Here is a 10,000-nt window from a genome sequence, read left to right as displayed (position 1 = left end):
CCAAAAGAAAGAGGACCAACAACGCAGTTTAAAAGGTAGGTTGTAAATACATGTCTGACACACACGCACAACAAAAAACACTAACAAATAGACTTTTACAGATATATGTACATAAGATAACATATACTGTAGAAGCACAGACATACACTTAGGCCACGTAACACAACTTTAACACATACACACATCAGGTCTGGTTCTTTACATATAAGTATATACACGTGATTATATATACAAGTATGTTTAATTAGTCATCATTATATCTTATCGCAATAGAAATTAACCCATCGCATGGCGGTGCTGTTTGCCTCCTTAAGGTCTTGGTTTGAGCAATGAGGACCCAATCGGCAGTTTTCCCTAAGGTGGTGCATCGTTTGTACCTCTCCATATGGACATAAAGGTGAGGTGTCTAGGCCCCACTTGTGGAGATTGTCTTTTGAATATCCTACATTTGCTCTGGATTTATTTAGAATCACCCAGTTTTTTCTACCAAGGTTTGAACCCTGGGAGAGTGTTTCTTTTGGGTCTGCTGTTATAGTCTCGCCATCGTTCCATCCTATTGGAAGCAGCTCGGTTTAACTGGTAAAGAATATACAGGTAATATACAAACCAATATGTTCACCGTTTTAGAAAACCCACAATACAGCAGATAGCGATTTAATACAGACGACACTATAACACTCCGAACGTATGCATGGTCTGTTCTAGTATACAGTTGTGAGCGCTGGGCAATCACCAACACCACAAGGAAAAGATAAGAGGCAACTGAAACTTGGTTCCAGAGAAGAATTTTGAAGATATCCTGGACAGAAAAGAAAACAAATCAGGAGATATTAGACATGGCAAACGCAGAAACGTCTCTGATAAGAACAGTACGAAAAAGACAGATGAGATTCATGGGTCATGTCTACAGATAAAGCGGAATAGAACAGATTTGACAGGAAAGATCATGGATAAAAGAAGCAGAGGCGACAGCAAAAAACATACTGAATACCAGGGCAACATAAAAAATGACGAGCAACAATGAATTCATGAATGCCTCATAGGTTCCGGGACGGTTAAGTCTATCTTTTGCAAATTTCACACAAAGCTAATGTATATGTGATGTGGTGGTAGATAAGCTTAGTTCAGAAATTCAACCGATAAGTATCGACAATTAAAAAAAACATCCGATCTTAAAAATAGCTTTTCTCACTTATAGATGCAAAGAATATTTTTTACAGGGAAATAATTTACGTTCTCCTGGTAAATGGGGAATAATAAATTTTCACCAAATCATTTCTTCGTAAAAAAACAATGATTTATTATAATATAGATATATAGCTCACTGGTAGAGCATTCGACTCCAAGTCGAATGATCCCACGGTTAAATCCCAGATGTACCTCGCCATTTAATTTTAATTTTTTTTCTTATTAATGAGTTTAGTTTACGATAAAAGGAAAGTACCATTTAAAATCGCCGCAAATCATTTCTTCGTTTGCATATTTTAAAACTAAACATTAATCGGAAGTGAATTTCCATGGCATTCATCGTTAAGCCCAAATATCAGCTGACGTGATATTGTAAACAAACACAGACGGGATTTTATGAACGACGTTATCATTTATTTATTCATTTATTGCTAATAAGCCCACCGAGCAAATTATCCCTAGTAATATAAAATAGTCAATAGATGACTAATTCTATAATAATTAGGACTATGACAACAGAATATTATTTTCATTGTTTTGACCCTCGCGTATATATCCCAGGCAGTTAGACACAGTTAATCAAATGACAACCACATTACTCTGCATAAAAGCATAAAAGATTTCAACGGATAAACACCGGAAAACAAAGCAATGAAAAGAATATGCTGTTGTCCTAGCCCTAATAATACATACATACGTAATCTGCATAAATTTAAATATCATGTTTAAGCGTATTGTATGTCCGGCCAGCTTGTATTTCACAATGCTTGATATTTGCGTCTGAAAAAGAGGACAGTCAAGTTTACGCTGCTCGTCACCGAACAGCCACAACAACTACCTCAGGCACGCTCTATAAATATCAGCTAAATATAAGAAAATTTAACCAGGAAGTGAATGACTCCTATTCACAGTTGAAAACTTGATTTTAATATGAAAAAAAAAAGAAGATAAATAAACATCGGAAATTTTCCTCAGATTTTGTTCGATCTCCAGGTTTTGAAGAAGAAATTATTCACAAAAATATAAACAAAACAAACTTGTAAACATTATATTAGGACTTGGTGAGGTAAAAAAAAAAAAAACGCATTTTTTTAAATGTTTGTTTCTTCTTTTGTACGATAGGGGCATGAGCTAAAATCTGTTTTTAACTATCGTTAATAATCACAGCACGTTTGAACATCTATAGTTGGCTTTTTCCCGTAATTTCGGTCCATGTTTTATTATTATTATTGTTTTTATTTTTATTATTATTATTATTATTATTATTATTATTATTATTATTATTATTATTATTATTATTATTATTATTCAAATAACATTATTGTTGTTGTTGTTCTTCTTCTTCTTCTTCTTATTATTATTATTGTTAATAATAATAATAATAATACTTATTATTATTATTATTATTATTATTATTTTTATTATTATTATTCAAAATAACATTATTGTTATTATTATTTTTATTATTATTATTATTATTATTCAAAATCACATTATTGTTATTGTTGTTGTTCTTCTCCTTCTTCTTCTTATTATTATTGTTAATAAAAATAATAATAATAATAATAATAATAATAATAATAATAATAATAATAATAATAATATTGTCATTGCTGTTGTCGTCGTTGTTCTTATTTTTGTTGGATTTAATATTATCATCAATATTTTATTATCACGTAAAAACTCTGAGTGCACGGAGTCGAAATTAGGATCTCTAACATCCCGATGTTCTCTGTATCAGTTTATATGATACTCTTCAGCCTCTGTCGTGACCTTCGAAATCTTAGGCATTGTATATGAATTCCTAAAACAGGATCTTCTAGCAGTATATCTCCTTATAAATAATGTGAGATTTTTTACAAATAATAATGAATAGAAAACATACAACATGTATTAAAAATGGAAAAAAAAGAAACGTGATTGGTAATCTTGAAGATTCGTCTTCTATTGCTTACAAAGCCATTTGGCGGAAGTGACGTCTAACATATTTTTAGCTACGGATGACCAAATCCGTATAGAATGAAACTTTTGTTTTTAGAAGTTTATTCAAACAGTTTTTATTTGAACTTAATGGACAGTTTTTTTTATATATATTTATTAACTGTTTTATTCTGTTTATCAAACAAAAATAGAACTATTATAATGAAATATATATTATGGACTGTTCTCCAAACATCGAAATTTTAAAAGTTAGTTTTATTTAAAAAAAAAAAAATAGACGAGGTGTTTTTTCTTTTCGAGATATTTTTTCTCCATTTATAACTTTGAAATTTTATTCAACAATAAGATGATAAACCAATTTACAATAAAAAAATACAAACTTTATTTTTCGAAATGAGATTTTTGTAACTAGATTTTTTCTAACGTAACTTTTTCTATAAAGAAATTTTAAAATCGTATAAAATAAATGCGTATTAGATACGTTTGAAGCTAAAACAACGCATTATTACAAAAATAAACAGATATTTATTTTGTTTGAAATTTATTTTTAGATTTATGAATATATTTCGAAGTAAAACTTCATCTTCAGTATGTCTTTCGATTTTTGCCATGTTGTTGTTGGGGCATATAATCAGTAGAATCTATAAAGTCTATTTTTATGTATGTAAAAGTCTGTTGTAAAGTTTCAATAAAATTTATAATGTATTTAAAAAAAACACCTCGTTTTTTTTTAATAAAACTAACTTTAATTTCGATATTGACTTTTACCTAAATTTTATTATAAAAGTAAGGTAAACGTTCATAAACATATTAATGGGGGAAAACATTCATAAATCTAAAATAAAACAGTCCATTAAGTTCAAATAAAAACTGTTTAAAGAAAAATTATAAAAAAAGGTTCATTCTATACAGTTTTGGTCATCCGTAGCTAAAAATATGTCGGATGTCACTTCCACCAAATGGCTTTGTAAACAAAGGAAAGCGAATCTTCAATATAAACACATGATGTATGCTAAAATTGAAATTGTTTAATATTGATTTAAACATGAAAAAAATTGGGGATTCATTCAAAAACGAAAAGTTATCCGTTTCTTCCGCGACACACTGTAAATAAACAATTCAGCGTTCCATGAATGAGAATGATAAAATTTCTTTAAATAATTACTATGCAACAATTTTTGTTTAGTTTCTGTTAATCGAATTAAGAAATTACTATAAAAATATGACCTGTCTGGCCATCCGTTGAGCTCTGTTTGTACTTGTAAATCAAAATTGGGTATTCAGGTTGCGACGGTACATGTACAGAAATTTCGTTGAAGCGCTTTCTTTTAAAGTATGCGTAAAACAAGCAGAACATTGCGGTGATGCAACTGAGGCCGGAGCTTCGTAGACAGTTATTGGTTATTGGTTTAGAGCAGTGGTCTCCAAACGACAGCGAAATTCTTTAATCGGGTCCGCAGATCTCTTATAGAAAACGTCAGAATTTGTCTAAACGCACTGATGAGCTGTGAAACAGCGAAACAGTACTATATGTGGATCACTATATATATATATATATATATATATATATATATATATATATATATATATATATATATATATATATTATTGCTGTCGTATCTGCTTCAACGATCCAGTAATTTCGTCAGACTTTAACAGAAGTGGTTATTATGGTTGGAAAAACGATATTAGAAGAAGCAGGGAAAAAGGGAGGGTTCAATTCTTTTTTCCCCCTGCTTCTTCTAATATCGTTTTTCCAACCATAATAACTACGCCTGTCAAAGTTACTGGATCTTTGATACGATTCTGTAATCGAAACATGTATAAGTAAGCAGATAAAACGGAAATAAAAATATATATTTGGTCTGCAATAGTATTGAGCACTTTCTTCCTGTTTTTAATAATTACCATTTTTACTATACATATATATATATATATATATATATATATATATATATATATATGTGTGTGTGTGTGTGTGTGTGTGTGTGTGTGTGTGTGTGTGTGTGTGTGTTTAAATGTTCTAACTTTGGTCAAAATCGGATATTCTTTTTTAATCAGATTTTGTCAGTTATCGATTTTCGATACTTTTTATTTAAATTCATTTTTACCGCTTACAAGGTATATCGCAACTTAGACGTAAGGGACTACTATTTGGGGCGATAACTAGAATGATGAATAAGATGTTGTTTTTCGTTAAATTTAAACTTCTGCATATCTGTACAGCCAGGGAAGCGGGTAACAGGAAGGGAATTCCAACGTCTAACTGTTTAAAGGAAGAAAATGTTAGAATATAAAGCTTTCTGCCATTTAAGGACCTCAACAATTGAAGGGGTCAGATTTTGTTGTTAAGCGGGATTGTCGGCAATATATACGTCAAGAGGGGCACAAGTGTAACCGGTTCATTAGAACATATTCCATTACAATATTTGTAAAACAGGCAAAAGATGCAACAGGCTTTCGAGAATAGTTGACAAGATGGAACTTATTAGACTGCAAACTTTTCTTCAGACCATATCCAAGAGGAGGAGGAGGCCAATGGTAGAGGCAGCAGTCACAGGTGTGGCAACAATATTCCATGCATGGGCGAATGGTGGCCTTGTAGAGGTACAAGATACTCTCAGGAGTGAGTAGTCTTCTAGCTCGATAGAGGGAACCCACCTTCTTTGCAGAAGCTTTCGTAATATCCTCAATGTATTTGGTCCAGTTCATAGTCCAGTTCATATTCCCCGCAAATGTTAGGCTGTGGGGTTTGAAGTAAGAATTCTTAAGTAAGGTGTTATTTGTCATGGATATCGGCGGTTGGAGAGTCGTCTTGTAATTGTTAAAGGAGAGCCGCTTAGTCTTCATAGCATTAAATGTTATGATCCATTAAATGTTATGATCCATTTGCGGCTCCATTTCACTACGGTCTAAAGGTCATTTTTTAAAAAGTCTGCCATTGTCTTAGATTTATGAACATTTTCCCTTATACATGTTATAGAGCGCTGTGTCTTCAGCAAATATACCCATCTCGGACACAATATTATTAAGGCAGATCGTTTATGAACACCAGAAATAATAGTGGTCCAAGGATCGACACCTGAGGTACCCCCACATTAATTTTATGCTGCTTGGATGTATGTCCATCAATGACACCCTGAGGCATTCTGATATAAAACCTATCTAAGAACACTGCCACACACATAATGCACATTTGTGTAAAATTGCAAAAATGTCGATCTAGCAGTTTAGGAATCTCTAGGAAACTCTCTCTCTCTCACACACGCACACACACAAATTGTCTTTTATATATCAGCAGAGAGTAGAGTACAAATATGATTTTTATATAATGTATGGATTAAAGTTTAAAGTGAAAAAGTTTAGTATCATGGTTCAATTGTGCTAAAAAAAAACAAATTTGAACGAACCCCAATCTTACTAAAATACTTACTGTTGATTTAATATGCTAGGCACATCTGCTTGTGCGGTGATAAAGCTTCACAAATGCACTTGTGAGGTTAGGTTGTCTGTAAGTGTTAACTTTGGTCAAAATCGGACTATTCGATTATTAATCAGTTTTTTTTTTTCGATTATTAATTTTCGATACTTATTGAAAGAATCCTGGTACAAAACCTATCTAAAATACTCCCGGGCCTTTAAGGTACATTTGTGTAAACATTTTAAAAAATCAGCCCATCACTTTCAGTAGTGGCGGCTCGTGCATGGAGCTGTGGGACTGCAGCACCCCAAGTTATTTCTATGCGATATTAATGATAAAATTAAAAATAATACGTTTGTTTTTTATTATTATTTTATCTTTTTCTATGTGTACATTATAAAATCATTAAGTTTGATGTCGGTATCTCCAAATTCATATAAAAACAAAAATAAAACTTGTTTGGAGCTGTGAAATTCTTAAAAAATGTGAAAATTTCTTAATGAAATTCTCTTGTGCGCATGCCCGCTTTAGACGCTTTCAGACAGCCGATGAAAGCCGCTGGAGGAACTGTCGCTTGTCGCAGCTCCGCGTCGTGAAATTTGTTGTTTGCTTAGAGTGTGCGCCAGATAGATATAACATCGCTATTGAAAAAAAAATAAAAATAAAAATAAAAAAATAAAAAGGAGGCTTATTTACAATTTTTTTAAAATTATTGTTAAAATTTGCATATAACGTGTTCTTGTACATAAAATATTGTGCTTTTTCTTTTCTTTTTTTTTAAATATGCGCACTTTTAGCGTTGCGATTTAATTCGGTAGCAGACAGAAATATATAATATGCAGAAACATTTTTTTTTAAGTATTCGGGGATTTAGCAGTGAAGCTAACACGCGACTAAGGGTAAAACTCAAATCTACAATAAATAAATCTTACCATAAAAATAAAGTTACTTTTCCATCTACCTGTCTTTTTGTTTGTTTTAAGTAGTTTCAAATGCTATTTATTTTGCAACATCTAAACTTTACAAAATAAAAATAAAACTGTTTATATTTTTTCCTAGAAGCAAACAAGCGAAGAAGCAGTTTATGTTAGAAATACATTTTAGTTAGAAATTTGCCTCCAAGGAGGAAAAAGTTAGAAGTTTTACACTTTGAAAAATGTTTTTTTTACACAAGGTTTTTTTTTTTAATTAAAATGTGTTTGTAAGTAAAAAAAAAAAAACAGTTTTATAATTATGCATTTTAAAACTTTGCATTGAATTTGTTAGTACATGGGGCAGATAATACGCATTAAAAAGTAAATAGAAATCCTTCTGGACTGAGACAACTTTAATTTTTTGTTTTCTTTGGGGAGAAAGCTACATTAAAATTCGATGTTTTTTAATGCTTATATATGACACCCTATTTTTATCACTTTATGTCGATCTTTACCGGCATGGGAAGGTCAGTAAATAGCCAAGTTTGTTTGTTCTTTTTATATACAAAAAGCAAGTTGTTAAAAGATTTGTACATAAAATTTTGTATCTTTAAATATTTTTTTTGTTTGCGAACTATATAAAAATGTAAACTTTTTTATTTTGTATCTTATTTACAAATACGTTTTGTTACAAATATGTTTTTAAGAATAAATTTTGTAAATAAAACTGTTATTTAATAAAACGCTATTTTCAAATAGTAAACTCCTAAATTAACCCTCGTAGAGAGGCAAGTAAATTTCAAGTTTTTCTTTATTGTTTTTATAAAAAATAAGTTATTAAAAAATTGTAAATAAAATGTAATTTTAAAAACGTTTCTCGTTTGTTTGCAAAAAACAAAAACCCAAACTTTTATTTAATCTGAACTGTTTAAAAGGAATAAATGTATATATTATTTTTATTATTCTGTAAAGTGTACATAATTTAAAAAATATTTTTAATAAAAAAGGTTTTGCGTATTATCCATTTCTGATTGAGTATTTGTCTTTGGTATATATTTGGATATTTATTTGAATGTTTGTTTATTATTCGATTAACTATTTATTCATATATTCTCATTTCTTTTACACAATATTAAAACAATTTTTTGAAGCAGCTCCCCCCCACTGATGTCAGGCACGAGCCGCCACTGAGTTTCAGAGTCCATTGGCAACAAACTTAAACAAACGCATATGCACTTCAGCAAAGTCGGCTCACCCGTTTTAGGGTCATTAGATAACTAACACTTTGTAACACACGCACAAACACACACACCCACACAAACACACACACAAAGACAAAATTCTTTTTATATTATGCTAAATAGTAGATAAATTAAAAAATACTTTCATTTCCCGGGCATCAGCAGATAACCACACGCCCTGCTGAGTCAGTCTAACAACTATCGTCGTCACTCCTCATAAATCACAGCCAATCAAAGACATTTACTGTAAAACGTCAACGACCTCTCTTCACGGTTGAGAACCTGCTTGCAATAAACGTTAAAGCAAACGTAAACATTGTACATTGTGTCATTTTAAAATATTTTTTGTGCAGCGTTCAGTTCGAACAAAAGCACATTATACAAATACGAACATTTTACTAAGGAATAAGGTAAGATATATATATATTTTTTGAGGGGTGGTTGTTTTGTCGTCTGTGGATAAAAGCATGGATAAAATAAATCATTTTTAATGCATAAGAAATTACGCAATCTAAAAAAACTCTTGCTGTTTAGCTTAAATTTTATGCTAGTTTTGAAATAATTAATCCGATATAACAGCTCCTTATAGATATACAAGGTGCCTTCAATAAGTTTCCAGACTTTTTTCGTATGACCACTTTCATTAATAGTACACACATGCAAACCCATTCAGAGTAATTTCTTTCAGCTGCAATGCACTTCAACCTACCAACAACATCTGGAAGGCCCGATGGGAGAACCCTTGTCTGTGTCTCAATAGCTCCTATCACAGTCTCTTTCATCTCTTTAATTGTCTCTTAACGACAGCCTTTAAGGTTTTCTAGGAGCTTAGGGAATAACTAAAAGTCAGAGGGAGCAAGGTTTGGAGTATAGGGACGGTTAGGAACTGTCTTGATGTCCAGTTTTGGTAAATAGTCTGTGACAAATATGGAGCACCTTTAGAAGAAATTTAGCACAAATCTTCCGCATCATCACTCATTTTCTCTACAAACACACAACGGTACTTATTCTTTATCTGGCAAATGCACACTGGTGTTCTGATTTCCTTACTACTTCCACACCTCTCTTCATCACTTCCTGCCTTCCTTGAATCTCTTATGCTACTCAAAAACTGATGCTTGATTCAAGCAAGGCGGTCCAAAATTAGTCTGAAGAATTCCATGTTTTTTTGTGAGATTTTTCCAAGTTTAAAACAGAATTTTATTACATATTGTTCTTCTAAGGTGTCATTACGTCCAGATTACATTTTTGAAATTCACTAACTGGAACAATCAAACTTTACTGGAGTGTATTTC

The 10,000-nt window shown here is 31.4% G+C and overlaps 1 protein-coding gene across 3 annotated transcripts in view; it reads left to right on the top strand.

Moving 5' to 3' along the window:
* The window catches only part of LOC145256288 (uncharacterized), an 82,119-nt gene that overhangs the window by 19,668 nt on the left and 52,451 nt on the right, over positions 1-10,000 (top strand). The window contains exon 1 of one of the 3 annotated variants that reach the window (XM_080114996.1): positions 1,949-2,254. The exons of 1 other annotated variant lie outside the window; for it this stretch is intronic. The gene's annotated coding sequence lies outside the window, so the exon portion shown is untranslated. Of the gene's footprint in view, positions 1-1,948; positions 2,255-8,768; positions 9,116-10,000 lie in introns of those variants that run through there. One more of the 3 variants, XM_080114995.1, reaches the window with a different exon arrangement.

The sequence above is a fragment of the Euprymna scolopes genome, chromosome 32, assembly GCF_053919585.1.
Source record: "Euprymna scolopes isolate OS-2025 chromosome 32, ASM5391958v1, whole genome shotgun sequence".
NCBI classification, from domain to species: domain Eukaryota; kingdom Metazoa; phylum Mollusca; class Cephalopoda; order Sepiida; family Sepiolidae; genus Euprymna; species Euprymna scolopes.
This window is presented reverse-complemented; position numbering and strand designations above follow the sequence as displayed.